At 30.9% G+C, this 25,400-nt stretch overlaps 1 protein-coding gene across 13 annotated transcripts in view; it reads right to left on the bottom strand.

Annotated features, from left to right (window-relative positions):
* Positions 1-25,400, bottom strand: part of LOC145283718 (complexin) — a 665,844-nt gene that overhangs the window by 631,612 nt on the left and 8,832 nt on the right. The window contains exon 1 of one of the 13 annotated variants that reach the window (XM_080132760.1): positions 3,569-3,850. The exons of 11 other annotated variants lie outside the window; for them this stretch is intronic. The gene's annotated coding sequence lies outside the window, so the exon portion shown is untranslated. Of the gene's footprint in view, positions 1-3,568; positions 3,851-25,400 lie in introns of those variants that run through there. One more of the 13 variants, XM_080132755.1, reaches the window with a different exon arrangement.

Here is a 25,400-nt window from a genome sequence, read left to right as displayed (position 1 = left end):
AGGTTTAAAAAAAAAAAAGGTTTTAAACTTCAGACTTTACAGGTAAATTTCTAAAAAACACTACTTTTTTTTGTTTTTAAATTTAAATATATTATTTATTGATCTTTTATCTTCAATTTGTGATATATAAAATTTGGTACATAAATTAATTATTTACTTTTTAATAGACATTTGAAAATGGGGGGGGGGCGTGAATTAAAAAAAACCGTTTGTCTAAAATATTATATTCATTTTATTGGAAAGAACATAACATTTCACATTGACCCTGAAAATATCGTAAAAATAGAATCAATAGAAAAATTTTGATAGGTTTTTAAAGTTTAAAAATTGAAAAATACTGAACTCGTAACATTCAATTAATTTCATTACTGTTTTTTAAAAAAATATTTCTATTACTTTTTATACAAATTTAATAGTTTATTTTGGAAGTATAATCCATAAAGAAAATAAACAACCCACCTTTAAAGGAGAAATTACGAGTTTTTTTATATTTTATTTGCAGTTTCGTGTCAAAAATTCCTACAAAAATTCTGATACACCTAGATCATCACTCTTCGAACGTGGTCGAACGTGACTTTTAGCGAGGAAAGCTAGTTCAGTAGGCTAGGCAGTGATTGTGGGCAGTACATCCGTCGAAAGAAAGATAAGGAATTTAATCCTAGATGTACATTTTTAACGCTGCAAGGTGGTGAAGGTTCCATTTTGGTAAAGAGCGTTATTAGTGCCAATGGTCCTGGGTCTATATGTGGTTTGCAAGGTCGAATTAATTCGACTAACTGTAATAATATGTTGACTGATCATTACGACCCTACTTTGGTCAGAATTTGGATGATAATCTCATCTTCATGCAGGAAAATGGTTCCTTCCAAACAGCTGGCAACGTCAAGAGGTTTCTTGAATAGTATAATATTCCGTGTTTGGATTGGTCTGCACAATCTCCAGACCTCAATCATATCGAAAACGTATGGCATTACATCAAGCAACAGCAACGCAATGATAAAATTTCAAATCTGGAAGAACTGATATGAATATTAACGAAATATATTTCGTTTTTTGTTTTAATCATTTTGGACGGATATACATACAGTAAGGTACGACAACATCAATAATATTGCCACAGAATAACATAACTACGCACGTAGAGACAGGCTCGCAACGTCTCTTCTGTGGGAAATGAGGTTGCAGGGGAAAGAAAAGGACACTAGACTATGAAGTCTATTTTGAACTTTGTCTAGCTATTATGAAAATGTTATAGTGTTTTTGTGGGTTTATTCTGTTTCTGCAAATCGTAAGTTTAATTAGTATACAGTAATCATACTAGCTAATAGTTAGCATTTTACTGAATTGAGTAATTTTGGCTCGGAGCAAAGTGTAGTATCTGTTCTGATCGGTTAGTAAAGAAAAATCTTTTTGGAGTGTGGCAAGTTTTTATTTTTTTCCCGTCCCAGATTACAACATTCTTTTAGCATAGCTATATTTTCTTAAAAAAATGAATAAATAAATAAATAAATAAAAAAATGATCTCGCGTCTAACATCGCCCTTGTGGGGAAACACGTATACAGGGATGAAATATAAACGTTTTTTTTTTTTGTCAGCAGCACAAAATATTTGGAATTCGAATGGTACGATATTAAATTATGTTTATTTATTTATTTTTACAAAAAAAAAAAAATAAATTAAAAAAAATAAAGAAACACGACATTTCCGACAACCATATTTTTTTTGGTAAACGTTTGAAAAAAACAATATGTCGTAGCTTAACGTTTATTTAAGGATTATAACCTACCAAACATGTCGGTGTTAAAATCAAATTAGTATTATGTATAAAAGAGAAAGAAAAATCACTTTCGAAATTGCTAAATTAGCCGGCATGCATATAAAATGGACATTTATAATTTACAGTCAACTAGTCGATATAAAACTTGGAATGGAAACGGAGCTAAAGTTGTTTTGTAATTTATATGAAAATAATTTTTCTTCTTTTAGAAAAAAAATCTTATATATCATCTATTTATAAATAAATATGAATTATTTTTATTCATATACACTAATGTTTCATGTTTAAGCAATCATCAATGTGGGTAGTGATAATTACTGTGGAAAAATTCGAATCCAATCACAAAGTTACATATATATATATATATATATATATATATATATATATATATATATATATATATATATATATATATATATGTATGTATGTATGTATGTATGTATGTGTGTGTATGTGTGTGTGTATACGGATAAAAAATAAATACGAAAAATGTATAAATGTTTATATCTTTTCTGTATTTATTTCCTGTGTGTTGACGTGTAGGAATACGAAAAGTTTTTCGAAAAAAGCAAAAAAAAAAAAAAAAAACCAAACCAAAACAAAAAAAAACAAAACTGAAAATGTTTCTTTCAAAAGCACATATTTTCGACCGATACTTTGCTCTTCTTCAGTGTTAATGATGGAAACATGAGTGTGAGACGGGCAGGGTTAGCAACAGGAGGGGCACGGTTATAGCCAATGAGGTAAAGATCTATCTGGATATGACCCTTCCAAATATTTTTTACTTGGAATGGTCCAGCAACCTGTGTGGCCTCTATTCAAAACCAAGTCTTTCATAAAATGTTGAATTGGACACCCACGCACCCCACGTACACACTCGCATATGTAAGCATACATGCGTATACACCCGCACACTACCACATATGCCTGTACACATACCCGTACACACACAGAATACGCACACACACGTTTATAGACGTACGTACACGTACACCTGGAGACTGATAAACAGATGTAGGCCGATAAGATCAGGATATATATATATGTGTGTATATATATATATATATATATATATATATATATATATATATACATGCATATATATAGATACATGTATGCGCACATATATATACACACATATATACATGCACAAATATATATATATATATATATATATATATATATATATATATATATATATATACAAATACACACGCACACACATATATACACGCACGCACGACGACACACACAACATACACAACACACACAAATGATTTTCTTATATAAATGACATTATATTAAACAAATTTGATCCCCGTACAACGCCGAGCAAGTTAGTTAGTGTACTCTTATTTAGTTACGTACAAAAATATAATGAACACATCTCCGTTGATATAATAACTAGCCGAAGTATTCGTCAACGTCGGCAGCAAATAAAGAAAAAAACAAAACAAAACAAAAAAAACAAACAAAAAAAAACTATAGCTATTTTTATATTATATAGATAAATACACCCCACCCCTATTTCATAGCAATAATCGAATGCAAATTGTCTTCTTTATATATATAGGGAAGATATACGTGGGCGTAATGGCGGGCCAGATCGACCACCCTCTTTAGTTTTGTGTTAGAGAATTTTTTTCGGGTGTTTTGTCTTTTTTTTTTTTTTTTTTTGCTTAGTTTAGTATCGTGTTCCTAATGAAGTTGACTAATATATAACAGACAATTAAAGAAAGAAAGTAAAAAAAAAAAAAAAATTAAAAAAAAAATCGGCTAATGTTTCTTACCTTATAAAAGATGGGTCTTGTTTCCGTTGTTAAGTCATTGTAAACTGAGCTAGTCACAAGCCCGCAAAGGCAAGCATAGATTTGATGCTTTCTTCGTATCGACTGACAACTATTGATATACGCGGAAAGAGCCCATTATGATGATTTAGAGGAAAAAAAGTAAGTTAACGCGTTCTGTTCACCCCCCCTTCAAAATAAAAATGAGATTCTATCTTTTTGAGAGATATGTCTCAACACTCTAAAAACTTTGCAGATAGACGAAAAAAAAAAAAAGGAAAAAAAGAAAACAAAAAGAAAACAAAAAACACAAAAAAAAACCACACACACACAAACACACACACAAGCAAAAAAACAAACAAACAACAATTATTTTAGAATTTAGAGTGTGGGATCGGTTTAGTATATAAATCTAACATAAAGTGGCACTCTATTTCCTCGCCATTCAAGATTGTTACAAGAATTAACAAAATTCTTTTAGCACTAACTCTAAGTTCGAGTGTCAATGTCGTAAAAGCCACACGTAATCGCTTAAAAAGTAGAATCCACAACAGAAAACATCAACAACAATAACAAAAAACTTTTCTATATCGTTAGAATGACCCGAAAATATCATCCTACATTAAAATTATATGAGAAACTGATCCCCCATTCTAAATTTTAAAATACTTTTTTCCTTCTTTCTTTCCGCCAAGTTTATCAGGATGTTGACAAGAAATCGTCTAAAAAGTAAAAGGAGAGATAATTTACCAGAGAGTGCTAATCTACAATTATGTTGCATAAGGTTTTGCAATATTCACGGCCCGTAAGTCAGGGCTCGTTTTTGTAATTAATTAACGTTGGACACGAGACACTATTTTCTAAAAAGAAGCTTGAGAAAGTTATGAAAACATTTTTTGTTGTTGATGATATTAAGATAAACTGTTAAATCGATTGAAAGCAGAATAATATTCTAAAAAAATGAAAGTCAGCTAACGAAGATTTTAAAGGGAATAAGTTTTTACTACTGAGTCACGACTTTCCAAGGTCAAAACCCACTCGACGATGAGTGTTTATGAAATTGATGGATTGTAAGCATTATATATTATGGGTGGATTGTAAGCATTATACATTATGGGTGGATTGTAAGCATTATATATTATGGGTGGATTGTAAGCATTATACGTGTATATATTTAAAAAAAAATCCGCTAACAAAGTTACTTTTTTGTTTTTAAAGTATGTTAATGTTTTTTTACTAATAATATATCGCTTATCAAGGCCAAGAATTACTCGAGGATAAGTGTTAATGAGATGGATGGATAATTCTGTTGAATGCACAAAGTTTGATTACTTATGAAGGCGGTTTGATCAATATAAAGTTCGTCGGGATATCTCACTGCGAAAAGAAGAGTCTAAATATTAATTAATTTGTCCATACGTCCGGTGTCACAAAAAACTATCATCATCGCAAACATTAATTAATGAGAAACGAATTACCTCACTTTAGAGACGTTCTTTATCAGTTAAAACTCATTAAAACTATTTCCTTTCAATAAATTAAAAAAAAAAACAAAACAAAGATGGCTGTCTGTTTTCAGTTTCAAATTAGTCATGTTTAGAGGAGACTGTAAGTATTTTTTATTATAGTTTCTTTTAAAAATTTAAAAACAATGTGCAGTTGGATTAACATCTGTTCCTTTATAATTTATATATTATGGGTCGTTTTAATCGTAAATATTTAGAAAAACAAAACAATGTGTTGTGTGTTGAATTTTCATTAAAAAAAATCTGAATTTTTAAAATCAATTTTTTTAGCTTTGAGACATAAAAAAAAAAGAATTTGCTTAAAAATGTTTTAAAATTCGTCGGTATTTGTTTTACTTTATTTTTTATTCATTTTTATTTATAATGTGATTTATTTTTTATTCATTTTATTTATACTGTGCTTTAATTTTTATTCGTTTTATTTATACTGTGCTTTAATTTTTATTCATTTTATTTATACTGTGCTTTAATTTTTATTCATTTTATTTATACTGTGCTTTAATTTTTATTCATTTTATTTATACTGTGCTTTAATTTTTATTCATTTTATTTATACTGTGCTTTATTTTTTATTCATTTTATTTATACTGTGCTTTAATTTTTATTCATTTTATTTATACTGTGCTTTAATTTTTATTCGTTTTATTTATACTGTGCTTTAATTTTTATTCATTTTATTTATACTGTGCTTTAATTTTTATTCGTTTTATTTATACTGTGCTTTAATTTTTATTCATTTTATTTATACTGTGCTTTAATTTTTATTCATTTTATTTATACTGCGCTTTAATTTTTATTCGTTTTATTTATACTGTGCTTAATTTTTATTCATTTTATTTATACTGTGCTTTAATTTTTATTCATTTTATTTATACTGTGCTTTAATTTTTATTCATTTTATTTATACTGTGCTTTAATTTTTATTCATTTTATTTATACTGCGCTTTAATTTTGAATAATTTTATTTATAATGTGCTTTAAAAAATTTCAATGACCGTGGAATTTCTACGGGTTCTTCTAGTCATTATTATTAATAATGTACGTACACCCAGCATCAACTATGACGGAAAAATATGCTCCGTCAGTGTTAGCCCAAATACTCACATAAAATCAAAACTACGCCAGTAAATACATTTTTCATATATAAATCAGTATTATCGTTTCTGCTGTCCTAAAAAAAACAAACAACATCTATAGTTGAAACGTTAATTAACATTCAAACACTGCCGTTTTTTTAATATATGGGTAAGTGGCAGTTTTAGTCAGTTAGAACTGCTTTAAAGTTTCACCGCTCACTCATTTTTGAGACCAAATTTCAAACAATTATTACAGTTTATAGATCACCTTCTCAGCTATATTGTGAAAAAAAATTCAATTTTCGTTCAGTAAAACAAAAGTTATAATGAATTCACTGGTGTTCAAAGTCGTCGAAAAACGTAAGGAGGTGAGCGACGTTTCTATGAATGGTTTTCATAGCAACCACGTCGCTTCAGCGACTACTGTTGCTATCAATTCACCGCTCTCGCGAAAAGAAAAGTAACAAGTGAAACAGAGAGAATGACAGAATGAAAGGGAGATAATTGGGGGATTTTATTGAAAGCAGACGAGTGCCGTACATTGTTATTACATATGTGTATGTTATGTTTATGAGGTAAAAAAATAAGACTAAAATTAAACAAAGAACTAAGGAATTTATTGGAAGCCTGGAAAAATCATGGATTACAATAGAAAAATGCGTGCATGGAAAGTAATATGGTTAAGCTTAAAAGGAAAAGTAAAGGACTAGTTGTTAAAACTGGAAAAGAAAAGTACAAGATGTTCTAGTAAAAAATATAATAAATTTATAACTCAAAATATTGCAGCATTAAGAATTTGTTTTAAAAATTCAATTTATAAGATTATATAATCAATTCTTAATACTGCAATATTTTAAGATATAAATTTATTATATTTTCACTAGAATATCTTGTGTTTTTTTTCCAGTTTTAACAACTAGTCCTTTACTTTTCCATGTTTAAGCTTAACCATATTACTTTCCATGCACGCATTTTTCTATTGTAATCCATGATTTTTATTGTAATAAATATATAAATATACAGTAATGAGTAAAAAACAATTATATATTTTTTTACTTATTACTGTATATATATATTATTACTGTATATTTCTATATTTATTACAGTAAAAAAATACGAGCATAAAAGGTAACATGGTTAAGCTTAAATATGGAAAGTTTTGGCCTGCATGATACCCAAGATGGCCGACTTGTAACAACGTGGAGACGGAATTTCTTTTCTTTAAACGAAAACATCAGGTCTATCATGTACAAAATTAACTTTTTGTTGGTAACATCGAATGGAAATACCATCTGACGAGTTGGTGAGGAAAAGGAGATTTTTATAAACACATAAAATCATAAAATTGCCACCCCATTAACGAAACGGGGTAATGAGGAAATCCAAGATGAAATAAACAAAAGTTATAAAAAAGAAAAATAATTCAACAAAGTTTTGTACTATATATGCTCTGCACCTATAAAATAGATACATTGAGCTTCACTCGAAATTAACGGTGATTCAGTTTTTATCATAACAGTCTCAACCTGTTAAATGAATACGGTATGCATTAAAATTAACAATATTTCAAAAATAAACATTTATACTATATATGAAATAAAATGGAGGTGGAATGACCTGGATACTCAACGTTTCGCCCGATTTATGCGGGCTTCTTCAAGAGGGATGGTCATTGACGAGAGAGTCGGAGGATTGGAGCTATATATAATGATGGGGGAGAGCAACGTCTTTTCCTTATGTAAATTAGATATCATATATACATATATATATACATTTTATGAGAGAAAAAAATAAAAAATAAATTAGAGTAAATTAGTGTAGTGGATTACGTCTAAAAGTTAAAATATCGTAGAGATTAAAAAAAAATTGTGTTTGTAAATATAGCGGTGATAGATTAAATAAATAAAATGACACGAGATTACGAAAGAATTTTTTTTTTTTTTAAATTAGAAATAATTGAATTGGGATAAAATAGCGTAGTAACTTAAAAGATGGTGTCTAAAAATAAGAATAGGAGGTTATAAAATGGAGTCTAAAAATAGATAATGATAAAATAAAATACAGTAAATAAATAAAATAAAAATAATAAAATTAAGTGAAATTACGAATTTTTAAACATTTTTTTTTATCGCGTTTAACCGGTGTCTAAGTTGTTCTCTTTAATAATCATTTCCGACAGAAAGGGAGCAACGTAGATATATATATATATATATATATATATATATATATATATATATATATATATATATATATAGTAATAATATTTAGTATTAAATAATAAAGTGATATTAACAACTAGTAAAAGTAGGTTAAACACTCCCAAAATTTGTACTAGAACTGTTTGCAAGAACACGTAGCATTATGGTAAGAGTATTTGGAAGAATCAATTGCAGCATCTCTCCAGTCATGTCTGGTGCAACGAGAGCATGCTACCCCGTGAATTAAATAAAGGGTTCCGTTCAAAATTCCGTCCAAAATTCTAGAGCTCGACAGAAACACCTTAAGCAGGTCGATGGTTACATTGGCCGAAACGTTGTGAATATGACACTCAAGATGAGAAGAGTAGTCCGATGAATCTAAATAATACAGATAACCAATCCTCATCCCAAACATTCAGCTGACTTTTTATTTCTTTCCGAATTCATTTCGAAAAGTGGGAGCCTGTCTTCCATACAACCTTTTCCTTTCAGTATAGCCATTGCTGGCTTTTCTCTACTAAATCGTTAGTTTGATGGTAAACATTCACATCAAAAACTCGTCTACCTGCAACCACTAAATTTCCTAAAACTGAACGGAACGGTCACGAACAATGTTTCTTTAAAAAAACTCCTTATCAGTAGAAAACAATACTACAAGGCTGCTTTCCAGCTAACTACACCACGGTCGTTTCCAAGTCTGATGTTCACAAATTCTTGTCCAACTGTTCACCTAAAATAATCAAATGCTTATTATTTTGCACATCGTTTCTAATCTTTTCAAAATGGGTAATGTTTAAATGTCCCGACCAGTAAAGAACGTGATTTAAATTCAATATAAGCATTAAAAACAGTCTTCTGGTGTTGCTTTTGTAAAATATTACTAAACTAGCAGGACCCGTGTAGCAGAAGTATGCCTCCTATAAAAAAACAAAAACAAAAAACAAAAGCAAAACAAAAAAAAAAAAAAAAAACAAAACAATTACACTACGGTTGTTAGTGGGAGCCACTGCCTGCCCAGTAAAATAGGGCACTGGTGCCCGTGATCAGAATGAATATGCTGTGCTGTGGTAACAACATTAATATCTATAAACCCACTCTTAATATGGGGATTTGATTATGTGATATAATTATTCTATGCTTTCACCTAACATATCAAATAAAACTAGGATAGTGTCACCTATTAGATATCAGGTTACACCGTCCGTCTTTAATCTATGATGAAAATAAAAGAATGAACGAAAATTAATTATAACCCAGTGCATTTATCCCGGAGAGAATATTGTGTCTCGAGTGAAAGAAACAACCAATAAACACTGCGACGGACCTGAACAATAATTTCCGTAGTCTTTAAATTTTTCTTTTTCAATTTGGCGTAATCTTTCCGACGATTATCATCGAGTACAGGTTAATTTTCAGACTAAAAGAGAAATTTAAGGTAGTATTTTTAACGACTTTAATAGTCGAGGTTCAGTTTGTAATGATAACGTTCTAATAAATGGAACAATCACATTTTTGCCACGTCAGTTGTTAATGCTGCCCCTAGCCGTTAAATGTTTCCCTTTGCTGTTGATAAGGTGTATAAAAAAATTTTCCAAGGTATTTTGTTAATGTGAAAGCTATGCGTGTAATCTATGATAAGCGCTATAGAAATTTGTGAAAAATTGAAAAAGGAAAATCTAAATGTTAGTAGCAGCAGTAGCAACCGGAGTGGCCAAAAAGTGGGCGTTCACTGTAGTACCACGTTATAATTCCAAATTTAAACACGTAAGCGCTGATAATCGCCTGAAATATTTTCGAATAAGTGAAAAATAAAAAAAAAGTAAATGGTAAAGACAGTATTGTTCAGGTCCACCAATATTAAAAAAAAAATGTAATCTGAGTTATGCCTTTAATCGATGGACAATCGCTGGAAAATAAAGTACGAAAAACTGAAAAGATGAAATCTGAAGGGTATGATCAGCAGTGTTCAAGTTCGCCAAACCATTTTAGGATGTACCTGAATAATTGGAACCCCCTAGTACCAAAGTTGACCTTGTCGTCTTTTTTTTTTCGACTATTTGTGTGGATTATTATCGATTGGACCCTCGGCTACTAGGAATGACTGTACATGTAAGGATTTGGAAAGGGGGGGTCCGTTTATAGTAAATATGGAAAAAAGCCATATATTTAAAGATTTGGAAGGGGGAAATTTTTTGTGTCAATGTTCTTTTATTTTTTTTCTTTTAGTTTCCAAGCGATAATAATCTTCAGAATTAGTTTAAAACAGTCGGAAAGGTAAAAATATGTAAGGGGGGATGGAATGTGTTAGGGTTCACCCATGTTTGTATTACGGAATGCGTTGTATCAAAAGAAAAGAAAACGAAAACGAACGGATGGGTTGTATGTAGTGCGAAGTGTTTCCAATAGGATAAAAACACGAGCGCAAGCTTTAAATCGAGGGAAACTATTTTGTAATGAATTTTGACGACGACGACGACGACGACGACGACGACGACGACGACGACGACGACGACGACGGAGAGTGTTGTAATAGATAGTGTGTTTTAAATGTTCTAAAAGAAAGCATAATGTTAAAATTTGCGAAAGACAGTATGTAAACTGGAGTAAAAAAATAAAGGGAACGCAATACCAGTCTGTGTTACGAAGTGTGTTCAATGGTAAAAAAACTCGATCTCAAAGGCTGTGCAATTATTTTGTTGTTGTTTTGACGATGATAACGAAGATTCTTGTAGTGGATAGTGTGTTTTAAACTTTGTTAAAAAGAAAACAAGTTAACTGGTTATTAAACGTTCATTTAATGATTTTCTCTCTCTTGTATTATTCGATCTTACATGGCTGAAATGACCTATACATTAAATTAACTTCACGTCGGGAGAAATATATCTTTTAATGACGCCATATTTTAATGTTAGTAACCGTTCGTTTATAAAGTAAAGAACTGGATTCCGGAATATGTGAATTATCAGAGTTCAGCCAATAAGAATAGGCGGACTTTGGCGATGGAGGCTTTATTATTTATGAACCGAAAATGGGAAAGATTATATTAGATCTATGTATGTGTGAGCCAGTTACTGTCGGAATCTGTGGAACGCGTAGAATTCCCCCTGGTGATTACTGGTAGCAGTAGTAGTACTAAATATTGAGAGAGAAAAATAGCGACTCCTTCCTCAAACGATTTTGCGATTGTGATGGTATTTCTCGTAGGATAAATGTAGTATTTTATTATCACGACTGAATGTGCCTGAAATAATGTTCGAAAGCTACATAAAATAATGGATATTGGCCTAGCTGTATTGAATTTGTATGTCGCATCTATTGTTGCAAATCATAGGATACATTTGTCCAGAGGGGAATTCCTACGGCTACTTTATTAATATAGAGAAGAGAAGAGAAGAGATAAGGAATGATTTTTATTTTTATTTAAAATTTAGCATCATGCATGCAAAATTTTAGAAAAGCACGCTTAAAATCTTTCAACATTATGTGAAAATAATCTAAACCAAAACAAAATGGCCACCAAATTTAACCTGATAAAATGTTAGAAATGCACGCTTGAAATGTTTCAATATTACGTGAAAATATTATTTATCCATTTATTTATTGCGGACTACTATCCTCATCTACTAGTTGTTGCTTTTACGACGCTTCGGCCAACTATTCCTCTGGCCTTTGTCAGTCCGCAATAAATAAATAAATAGATGAAAAATACAAATTACTCATCTCAACAATAATTCCAATTAATTAAATAACATACGTGAAATAATCTAAACCAAAACAAAATGGCCACCAAATTTAACCTGATATCATGTTCATCTAAAAAAGAGACTCCAATGTACACTTGATATAGTTATTCATTTAATAATAATAATAATAATAATAATAATAATAATAATAATAATAATAATAATATTTGACAAAATCAATATAAAACCATTTATACTGATTTTATTTCTCGCGTTCGTTTCAATCGACGAATTGTAAACAGTACCTTAATTCTTATCCTTGAATAGCATCTGAGCCTTATTAAGCGATGGTACATTAGTAACAATATGAAATGGTTTCGTTCGGAGGCTAGAAAAAGGCATGTGTTTTACTGGCTCACATTTTTGTGAGGGATGGATACATTATATTTGCTTAAATAAAAAATTTAATAGATAAATACACAATGGTTTTTATTATAAGGTGTGCGAGGATTTTGCGCACTGGATTTTTTTTCCATGCATAAAAATAGTTTCATTTCGTGTGCAAAGACTGGAAAACAATAAGAAAAGCACGCTAATCTCAAAACTGCGATAGGATCAAGTGGCAGTATTTGTTCTAGCATCAGAATAAAAGATATCGTTTTATACTGAGGCAGTTTCTATTTTTGTCCTAATCCAGAGTGACTTTTTTTGTGGAATTGAAATTTGCACACATTAAAAACTGACGCGGTGTCTAACTTTGCTCTCTTAAGGGTGTAAATAGAGATAATACCAGATATTATCGTCTTTTTTCCGATGACCAAACATATCAATGGATATATATCTGAGAATCAAAACAAAGAACAGAATATGCTGTTGTCATAGCCCTAGTAATAACGCCTTCATTTTTTTTAGTTTCGTTAAATTTCGTAAAAAATTTTCCGGCCCTTGCTAAGAATTTCCTCCATATTAAAACCAAAAGTAAACTGTATGGTGCCCGTAGCCGTGACAAAACGAAAATGTCATATCCCCAAAATCAAGTAAATTGATCAAGTAGTTTTGTTTTTAAATAAGAAAATCAAATCTTCTGAGTAATAAAAGTATATAAACATTTTTTATAAAAGTATCTAAAGAAAAACAAACAAAAAACGAAAAGAGGTTACTCAATCATACTTAAATTTATTTTGAAATGCCTACGAATTCTCATTAATCGCTTAAAAATGATTTTTTTTATGAAAATAAAAGTATTTGATTAATTTACTCAATTATTGGAATGTAATATTTTTGTTTCGTCTCGAGTACATAAATCATATAGCTTTTTCTTTGTTTTTTTGTTTTTTTTAATATATTGGAAATCCTGAACCAATTTTTATGTAAAAAGAATTCAAAATTTGTTTTTGCGTGCAATAAAACTTTAAAAGAATAAACACTATTGTGGTTTAAAGAAGAAGAAAAAAAAAGAACAATGGCCACGGACGATGAAAACATTGCAGTTAAGTTCGACATTCAACACTTCAGGATGTAAATTAGAATTTTATTTCAGGATAAGAAATAAAATTTAAGATAAACGATCAATTTTAATAAAACATGAGACCAAAATAAGGGAATCATTTTATAAAGTCCCTATAACACAATCAAACTTATTTTTAATTATTTTTATTTATTTAAACGAATTAAGTACAAATAATTTAACAAAAAAAAACAAACAAACAAACAAAAAACAAAAAACAAACGAACAAACAAAACAAAACAAAAAACAAACAAACAAAACAAAAAAAAAACAACAAAAAAACCCAAACACACAAAGAAAACAAACAAAAAAACAATCTGAAATTATTTGTAAAATGTCGCCTTTGACTTTTAGCTAAGAAGAAAGTGTAGTATCTGTTCTGATGCTACCATTAAGTAATCTTTCCTGTCATCAGTCAGTGAAGGAGAAGTCTTTCTTGAATCGGCTTTCACTTTTTTTTCCAATTTAGAGTACAGTAGATCTTTTTGAGGAGCTAGATTCCCCCTTCCCATATTAAAAGCCGACCTTGTGTCTAATTTTGCCCTCGTGGGGAGACAAGTAAATAGGAACTGTGACGGTGACTAAGTTGTTAACGACACGGACTGAAATCCAGTTCGTTCCACAGGAAAAAAAAACTTTTATCAAACTCATACTTAATCTTGTGTGTGTAACCGTCCAAAGAAGACGCAAATAAAACAAATACAGTAGAACCCCGGTATACGGTGGACCCCAACATACGTTTTTTGCAGGTTACGATGTGGAATACGATGTTTTTAAGCCCCTGGTTACGGTATTTTCCCCACTTTACGGTGTTATTTATAATGTTATTTGATTATATACATGTGTATTATATACTGCATTGTATTTTATTACTATTTTTTTTTAATGCTAGAGTTCTACAGTAGACAGAAAAAAGAGACAATTTTTCTGATTTTTGCGCATTCAATTTCATCTGATTTAGAACAACTATGGTTCTGATGTATTTCTACTGGTGATGTCCACTCAGCCCCCGCCCCCCCCCATTAATCAAGGGAGGTAGGGGCGAATTTTTTTTTTCGGAATGCCATATGGTTCTGTTTAATAATAGGGAGCACTCCTCGCAGGCATTACGTCCTCTCGCTTGATACAGGTGTCAGTTCATCATCTGTCTCCTGGTGCGTCCCCACCGGCGAATGCCAACCAGCTTGATCTCGTCTATTTTTGAACCCTTCCAGAGTGTCGTTCTCTGCGGAGTGGTGGTAGTGGCGGGAAGAGCTGGGTTTTCGCCCACAGTTAAATTGATTTTATGTTTAATTCTGTTGCAAGTTGCGAAGAATGTATTCGCCAACCCCCGCGCCACGAACACCTAACCTCATCTCGATGGAAATGAAAAAAAATGCTTCAAGCACAATTCATTAACACCGTGGATAATGAGTGCGCATAATTGCACGGTTCACATTTCATAAATGGCATATAATGGCATTTCCAAATATTCTAGAGTAAAAAAAAAAAAAAAAAAAAAAAAAAATGCATAAACCCTATAAACATTCGTATGACAAGACTTGGTTCAATTCTATTATAGTTACTGTTAGAATATCTCGCCTGTTCTATTTAATGTTCTCTAAAAAAAATGATTTTTTTCTTGCAAGTGGCCTTGAAAAAAAATTCTAACCGGGATACTATTATTATCTTTATTGTTTTTTAACAACTGTTCAACCGATTTAACCTCCGGCTTTCTTCAGGTTTATTTGTTCAAACTCGAGAATATTTCTGTCGAACTCAAGAATCTACACGAGATTTCGAACGGCACTCTACGAGATTAGCATGCTCTCGTTCCGTCAGCCATGAAGTCCTAAGCAATTCGCGGTTGTATTCTGACTATCGCCCACACCAAGAATTAAACCTTCAAACTCCAGAAGAGTGTCACTTACAACAGAATTTTATCAAGTACTTTATCCTTTATGCCATGGGTCAGCAAGGGTTCCGTTCGAAATTCCGTGCACCTTGCCGAGTCTGACAGAAAGATTTTCGAGTTCAACATGATACACTCAAAGAAGGTCGGAAGTTACATCGGCCGAAATGTTGTGAAAATAAGGCTTAAGATTAGAACAACAGCCCGAATAATCCAAATAACATCAATTATCAGTCCTTATCTAAAATTTTCAGAAATATAACTAAAAGAATTTTTATCGTTTGTCCGAATGGACTATTAATCTTATATTTGTTTTGTTTTTATATAAAGTTTCCGCCGGTGTAATCTCCGATTTTCTTCAGTTATATATTTTAGAACTAAGAAATGTCTGACACGAGAATCTACACGGAATTTCGACCTGAACTCTTTATTTAACTCACCAAGGTAAATTGTTCTCGTTCTATCAGCCATGATTTGGTACAAGTAAAAATTGCTATTTTATTCTCATTATCTATTATTATTATTATTATTATTATTATTATTATTATTATTATTAATAGTAATAATAATAATAATAATAATAATACTGCTGCTGTTACTACTACTACTACTACTACTACTACTACTACTACTAATAATAATAATAATAATAACAATAGCACGCAGCTCGACAAACTTAGACTTAATTCGTCTTCAAATTCACACGAGAAATGTCTATGTGGACTCGTGGCGCAACGTTAAAATAATTTTCCCTTTAACCAATTTGGTACCCCCACAGGGGAAGCGGTATATATTATTTTGTGTCAGTGGATAATTACATTTTAAAAATAATATATTACTGCTTCCCATGTGGGGGTACCAAATTGGTTAAAGGGAAAATTATTCCCAACTTGCATTTAGGTAAAAATGCACTTTCGTAAATAATTGAATTCATTCAAAACATATCGCTAAAACCAAAACAAACAATATATATATATATATATGTTTTTTATTTGTTTATTACCGTTTTATCTATTTGGTTACATATGTTTCACACACACACACACACACACACACACACACACATATATATATATATATATATATATATATATATATATATATATATACGTATATATGTATTTTGTTACCAATTTGTTTGTAATGCCGTATCCCGGGGCTCTACTATATATATATATATATATATATATATATATATATATATATATATATATATATATGTATGTATATATATATATATATATATGTATATATATATATATATGTAAATATATACAGTAGAGCCCCGGGATACGGCATTACAAACAAATTGGTAACAAAATACAGTACAGTATATAATACACATGTATATAATCAAATAACATCATAAATAACACCGTATGGTTGGACAAGTACCGTAACCAGGGGCCCAAAAACATTGTACCTGAAAAAAGACATATCCTAGGGCCACCGTATTCCGGGGTTCTACTGCATATATATACTAGCAGGCGCTCGGCATTGCCCGGTTGTAAAATACGTTTAAATATGATATTTTGATTAATGTAGATTTCGTATTTTTTTTATTGTATTATATTAGACCCAATATATAGTGATGATTTAAAAATTAAAAAAAAATGACTCGTGCATCACCACCGAGAATCGAAAACAAAACGTTTAGCTCACGATTTATTTTTTTCCTTTAGTGTTAATGCCTGAGCTATGAAAGCATTTTTTGCTGCAAGGATAAAAATTTAAACATGGATTATTATGTTACGCATGTATATTCGTAATTCGTCAAATTCCACTTTTTTTTTTAATTTTCCCACTTTTGCACCGATTTTCCTGGCTTAAACCCAAATATAAAGTTTCATATGGGTTCGAATGCCCTATATATTAAGTTTCCTGTCTGTAGACTAAAAACTGACAAAGGAGTTTGGTAGGCAAATTTTTTAAAACAAATATATATGCGCATACAGAAATGTATAGAGAGGTTTGTGTTTACTGTAACCTTTTTACGAAAATATTACGCAATGATAAATCGTGTAGAATATCTGCATGAATATAATTACACGATAGTTAAGTAAAGATGGTCATTCCGTAAGAAAACCGTAAAAACTAATAGAGCATTAATTAAAATGGATGTTTAAAAGATTATGCAAATTAGCTAGATCTTTTGCAGATGAATGCAATTCTACGACCCATATATAGCAGTATATTCCTTTTAAATAAATAGAAATAATATTTTCTTTTTAAATAAATAGAAAAAAGTGTTTTAATATGCACATCAATACATATAAATCCAAAATTTCTAGGAGTGTTGATATACATATATAAAGTTAAAAGAAAAGTTAACCAGTAATATATATATATATACACACACAGACGTTCAGCTTTATATTATAGAAGATATATATATATATATATATATATATATATATATCTTCTATAATATAAAGCTGAATGTCTGTGTGTGTGTGCGTGTGTCTGGTCACGAATAGGCTCCTATATGGTTGACTATTCTAAAAAACTGATTACATATAATGATAGATTTATCGAGGATCAGGAATGGGTATGTTTGATCTGGCAGAACGCTGGTTCATAAAAATTGTGGGGTCTGCGTTCGCGCCTGGCCCCAAAGTATGGAAATAAAAAATTAAAAAAAACAAAAAAACGTTTAAAAGGGTTTTTGATATAGATGTACATAAGAATACTTTGATAAGTATGTTTCAACTTAAATAGGGATGGTATAATAAAATTGTGGAGTCTGCGTTCGCACCTGCACTCTATGGAAATATGCCACAAACTTTAACAAAGACTTTTCATATCTATTAGCGTAAGTATACTTTGATAATTATGTTTCAGTTTGAAGAAATATAGTATAATAAAATTATGGGTTGTTCGTTCGCGCCTGGCTTCCATAGAATGTAAATATGTCACAAAGTTTAACAAGGTTTTTTAAAAGGGGTGAGGGTCCACAATAACACCTTAACTTTAATCTTAATTCGCGTTAGCTTTTATTTATTTTTTTGAGTTGAATCATATTGTGTCGAATAAATTCATCTCATAAATTCACGTTCTTATTAAAGTGAAAGCAAAAAAAAAAAAAAAAGTCGGAACTTTATACAATTCTCGACACAAATTTTACATAACTCTGTTTTTTTCTTTCTCTACTTGCACGTGGGGCTCTTTCGAAAATAGATAAATTGATAAATAATAAAAAATAAGAACGTTATTTGTTATCATGTCAAAAGAGGGGAAAATCCTGCTCACCTGATTACGTGTCTTTTTAAAAGCATTTACATAACCTTTTTATTTTTATTCATATATCTGTTTAAGCTTTTTTTTGTCAGCGTACTAGAAGGAATTCAGTTGATTACAACCCTTTCTGCGTGTTTTTTACATTACAATAGTACAATCCTGAATCCGACGGTGCAATACTACACGGTTCAATACTGTAAAACTGAAACGAAGCCGTTCTGCTTGAAAAGGGCGCCATTTTCTTCTTCTTCATATTTATATCGATTCTTTTCTTAAAAAACCCAAAGTAATTACGTGTTTACTTTTTTAATATCCCATTTTGCTGTTTTGAATTATTTTAAGTAAAACTTCATTATTTTTCCAAACTGTTTTTGTTTCTTTGTTTTTCGATATTTCGTCGATATTATTTAGTAAGAGTGTTTAGCAGAAAAGCTAACAAACGACTACCCGAAAAAATAAATATACAAGAAATAAATGTTACAATAGTCAATAAAAGTTCAGTTCATGTTTTTTTTGTTTTGAAATAGTTTTAATGCTCTTTACTTGAAATAATTTCAGTGAACCGAAATTAAAACGAAATTTGAGCAGATAACTACTTAAATGAATTCTTATATAAACTACACATGCCATAATCGAATATTCCTCAAGCACAAAATAACGGAAAACATTAAAATATGTTTATAAATATTCCTTACGTTGATGGAACTGTTAACACAGAATGCTCAGGTGCCCCTCCTTCAAATTGAAAACGGGGCTCTCCATTTAAAAGTCACTGCCATTTTGATTTTTTTAAAACCGGTTCGTGAATTAAAAAAAATATTTTTTACAAACTACTTAAAAATACAAACCAATGAATTTTTCTACCATAAAAGTAACTTTTATTGACTATGGTAACATTTATTTCTTGTATATTTATATTATTATATATATAACATTTTCTCTTTGTAAGGAAACATCATTTTGTTGGTCACTCTTGGCTACGAATGGAAACACAGTTGATATAAAAATTATATTTTCGCGAAAATTATCTTTACTTTCATAATATTTTGCTTGCTTTTCATAACCTATCATACTTTCATCAATCACAGTCCATTGTCTCTAGGCTGTTTTTGAACACAGTCAACGACGGGTAATTTTGTTAGTATATATATATATATATATATATATATATATATATATATACATATATATATGTATATAGTATATATATATGTATATAGTATATATATATATGTATATAGTATATATATATGTATATAGTATATATATATATATATATACTATATACATATATTTGATGCTGTTGTTGCATTAATCTTTTTTGATGCTGTTGTTGCATTAATCTTTTTTGATATTGTTTTTGCAATTATCTTTTTTGATGTTGTTGTTGCATTAATCTTTTTTGATATAAATATATCAATGCACAAGAATATTCAAATTCATAAGAGTATACATATATATATATATGTATATATATATATATATATATATATATATATATATATATATATATATATATATATATATATATACAGGGTGTTTCAAAAAAGTCTTGGGAACATAACGATTTTAAATATGTTGTAATGTTCCCAAGACTTTTGAAACACCCTGTTTGTATATATATATATGTATATATATATATATATATATATATATATATATATATATATATATATATATATATATATATATATATATATAGACCATTAAGGTTTTCTAATCTATTAGGGTGTGCTGATGTCGTAGTGGGTAAGAAGTCCAACTGTTAAAAAAAAAAGAGTCGCTTTCCTTCTCGACTTGAAGTAAGTTTTAGTCTATCTGTGATACAATGAAATGGGTAGATTTGTAAGATTAGTGGACGAGAACGCCATAAGTGTGTTCAATTATTAAGAAAGGTTAAAACAAAACAATGAAATATTTATTTATATATGTGTTACAAAACATCGGAACAGCATTGCTACCGTCGGTTTCGAATTCAACAAGCGAGAACAGTACTTTGCTTCTCTTTATGGACTCAATGGTGCTGTTGTTGTGTGTTGTTGGGTTTGAAACCAAAGATACTTATGTTATTTCGATCGTTTATATATATATATATATATATATATATATATATATATATATAATATATATATATAATATTTTTATTTATATAGACAAATATTACATAGTCGCTACACTGAACACGCTAATGTTTCGGACAGTTGGTTTACTAAAAACCAAAAGTCAGACATCAGGCGACGCAGAAAAGTTTATATGACACTGAAGGCAGCTGATTATTGAGCACTCTTAATACCCTCGTTTAAATTCAACGAGTTTTATCCCGTGACTACCTTTAACTTGGTGTATATATATATATATATATATATATATATATATATATATATATATATATATATATATATATATATATATATATATATAAGTAGATTCTTCGTACAGCAAAATGGAAGGAGAAATTTCAGAGGAGACATAATTTAATTTAAATCAAAAAGATCAAGGAAACAAAAAAAATCGGGCAGGTGGAATCTGACCCTCTAAGAGGAAACGTCAGAATGATAAATTAAAAGCTAAGAATCGAATGAGGAAAGAGGGAAAATTGGTTTCAGTTGGAAAACCAGTGAGAGAAAAAAAAAATTCTTACTGTTCAGGTGGTTTTAAATCAGTAAATATTTCCAACTGATGTTTCAAAATCTTTTGTCTACACAGGCTAGGTCGAGAGTTATTAATGACTAACGCCTCAATGATATTGAGATGATAGTTCGACCTAGCACTGTCTAAAACAGAAAACCAACCATCGGAATATTGGTCAGAACACCTATTTATACTAATCAGGTGATTACCGATGGCGGACTCATGAGCTTGGGAGTGCCCGGATGTTCTCGAAACCTGGTGTAATCGAATATCCCGAGGGATGTGTTGGGATATTCTCATTTCCAATCTTTGGGATGTCTTGCCAACGTAGTCAGCTCCACACTGACAAACAAATTCATAAACAACAGAATTCTTTTGAATGGTTGGCAAAACATCTTTACGAAAAGAAGAGAAAAAGGTTCGAGTTGTGTAAACTACTCTAAGCATAGTAGCTGGAAAACAACGTTGAGTAGCAGAAGAAATCCTTTCAACAATATGAAGGCCATCAGGACCTAACCATGGTAATTTTAAATAAATAGGACAACGTGATGGACCAATACGTTTGACACTATTAAATGTAGCAATTTTACGTTCAATAGTAGTTTTTATTATATTTATGGGATATCCATTGCTGAGAATAACGCGTATACCCATTTTAATTGTAATTTTCACAATGTTTCTGAGATGTAATATTAAGAATATATATATATATATATATATTCTTAATATTACATCTCAGAAACATTGTAAAAATTACAATTAAAATGGGTATACGCGTTATTTGGTTTCTTCGGACTACTGTTCTCATCTTGAATGTCATATTTTTTTATAACGGTTAGATTGATATAACCTCCGGCCTTCTGCGGGTGTATCGAGTCGAACTCAGGAATATTTCTGTCGAACTCAGGAATCTGGACAGAATTTTGTACAGAAACATTCCCGAGTTCAACAAGATACACCAGAAGGAGGTCGGGGGTTACATCGATCGAAACGCTGTGGAAATGGCAGTCAAGATGAGAACTGTAGTCTGAAGAATTCAAATAATACGAATAACCAATCCTAATCTAAAAATTCAGAAACTTAAGATGAGGATAGTAGTCCGAATAATCAAGATAATACAAATTAATTGTTCTCATCTATAAAAAAATCGCGGAACTTAAAGGATTATTTGTAGTTTTGATTTCCCCTTCCATCCTCATTCAATGTTAAGATCCTGCCAAACTATATATGAATCCGCCACTTATTTTAAGCCAAATAAATCGAACATTTTAATTAAAGCAAAGCATTTAAATTATTTTAGTCCAATAACTTTAGCCTTTCTGTTCAACGATAAATCGACCATATTTGGTGTTTTCAATGCAAAAGACTCTTTGGTCAGGTGTAGTAACTGTTCTGATCCGTTACTTCATTTTTGGCCCCTCGACAAAAGGAGGATGGACCTGTACATTCACCCTTGTCCGTTCGTCTGTTCGTCTGTCCGCACTTTTCTCAATAATTACGCCTTGTAATTTTTTGAAATTTTGCACAAACATTGAACATGATATGAGTAAATATTTAACAGAACGGACAATCCTGGAAAACTGGTTGATTCTCTAGGGGTGCCTTTCAGGTTAAAATGGCTAAAATTGACACTTCTGTACTTATTAAAAAAAATTGATGCCTTGGATTTTTATAAAACTTTCTGGAAAGTAGTAACTAACTGATTTTTATATAAATTTGTTTGTCTATACTTTGTGATAACTCTTGGGTGTACCCCAGGGACTCTTTTAGGGCTAATAAAATCATTCCGTTTTTGGGACTATTTTACCATATTTGTCCAAACTTTTCCGCATATGTCTATTTAGCAGTTTTGCATGGTGCTGAACTTAAAATTAAATATGTTAAAGCCTTGGGGGCTTTTGGGGCTGAATAGAGAGGGGGGCAAATGATGGACTTAGACATTTCTTTTTTTTTTGCATGATGCAGAACTCAAATTTACATATGTTAAGGCCTAAAACTTCACTGTTTGTTCATTTTCACCAGGATTTGATGTCCTCTTGGGAATTTTGGGGCTAAATGGAGGAAGGGGGGGCAAATGCTGAATTTAGTAATTTTTTTATGTCTCTGTCACTGTGCAATCACGGGTTACCATGCATGCTTCACTTGTTTTTTTTTCTTCGGCCAGTGAAATAGAAATCTTTATCTTTATCTCAATTAAGGGTGCCTTTTATTGGAGAGCTGTACTGATATTTTTACTATTCCTGTTGACATACTGTATACGCTTAAGTGACCCAAGTTGCTATGCCTCTGTGGTCAGCGACGGTTTTTGCGGCTCGAGATCTTTATTCAATACATGTCTCAAACTACATAGCCAAAATGGAGAACAGGTTAATACCTTTCGTAACACTATTAGAACATAAATGATTGCAACCGTTTAAGAATATACGAACAATTGAACACAAGTTGTTATTCTTCTGTATGTTTATTAAATGGACGTCTGAACCTAGATATGGTGTGAATTTGGGTGTGTACAATTAAAAATAATATCAGTGTGTAAATAACCGCCAATTTGATCTGATTGGATTTGAACCCGCATCACCGATATCATTTATTTGACCAACCGTTGTCAACAATTTCTTCCACTCTCTATTTGTGCCTAAAACTAAACGTAAATTCCATGAACAAAGTTTCTTTCTAGAATTGTTAGCATACGAAATTCTATACTGCAGGTCTGCTTTCCAGCTGACTACAACATGGTGGGTTTCAAGTTCAATGTAAACAAGTTCTTATTGAACTCTTAAATAATCAAATCCTGCCCAATTTCTCCCACTACCACTCATTACGGTATCGTCTCTCCGACCTGGTAGTCATTAACCTTTATCCTCGAGTGGCCTCTGGGCCTTGTTAAGCGTTGATTCCCTTGTAAAAAACACACAAAAACATGTAACTCTATATATAAAATTCATTTATAAATACAATAGAATCCCGGAATACAGCATTAATCCATTCCGGAGTTGGGATCGTAAGGTGTAATCGCCTTATGGCAGGGCCTAAGCAAAATCTTATGCAGTACATATTAAAAATTAGTAACAAAATACAGTACAGTATTTAATACACATGTATATAATACAAATAACATTATAAATAACACTGTAAGGCGAGGAAAATACCGTAACTAGGGGCCGGAAAAAACATCGTAACAAATACCGTAACTAGGGGCCGAAAAACATCGTAAAAAAATAAAACAAAAAATGAATCCCGGGGTAACTGCATCCCGGAACCACTGTATCCCGGGGTTATACTGTACTCAAACATTTAAAATAAAGTCCGAGAACATCCTGAATCACGCAAAACTTAATTATTTATGTACGATACTTTTCTATCTTTGTTTTGCTTTTATTTCTAAACTAGTTTCTTTGTAGGTTGAGATGTGCACCCAGTAAACATTCAGAGACGGAAAAAAAAATCAATCCTAATCGCAAAGAAACCTTTTTTTTTTTTGCTTTTTTTTTTTTGCTTTTACACCCACGTTTTATGAAGAATCTGTCAAAAAAGATTTTTTTTTCTTGCGAGAGGTAGTCGCAGCATAAAATAAAGAATCCAAGTCTTTAATTTATCAATTAGGTACTGCTACAGTTTTTGAATCGGACAAAACCGACTTTTTTTTACAGCGAAGTCACCACTTATCAAGGCCTGAAAGGCCACTCGAGGGTACAGGTTAACCAGTGTAAGATGGTCGGTGAGACAACAGCATAATAATCGGTGTAGAATTAGATTATTTAAGAGAACAGCTAATCAGGAACTTGCTTGCATTAAACTTGAAAACGACCATGTTGTAGTTAGATGGAAAGTATCATCGCGGTATAGTCTTCCATAGGCGAGCAGTTCTAGGAAATAAGAATTGTTCTTGGAATTTAAGTTTAGAGTCGGTTAAATGGTTGATAGTGATTGTAGATAGACGAGTAGTGTTTGTTGTGAATGTTTTGGAGAAACGACCCTGGCACTTATCAAGAAAATAGTGATGGAGCAGAGACAGACTCGCAAGGTATCTTCTGTGGGAAAGAGATTGCAAGGAAGAGAAACAAAAACAAAAAAAAAACAAACAAA

This window comes from Euprymna scolopes, chromosome 8 (assembly GCF_053919585.1).
Source record: "Euprymna scolopes isolate OS-2025 chromosome 8, ASM5391958v1, whole genome shotgun sequence".
Lineage (NCBI taxonomy): Eukaryota > Metazoa > Mollusca > Cephalopoda > Sepiida > Sepiolidae > Euprymna > Euprymna scolopes.
This window is presented reverse-complemented; position numbering and strand designations above follow the sequence as displayed.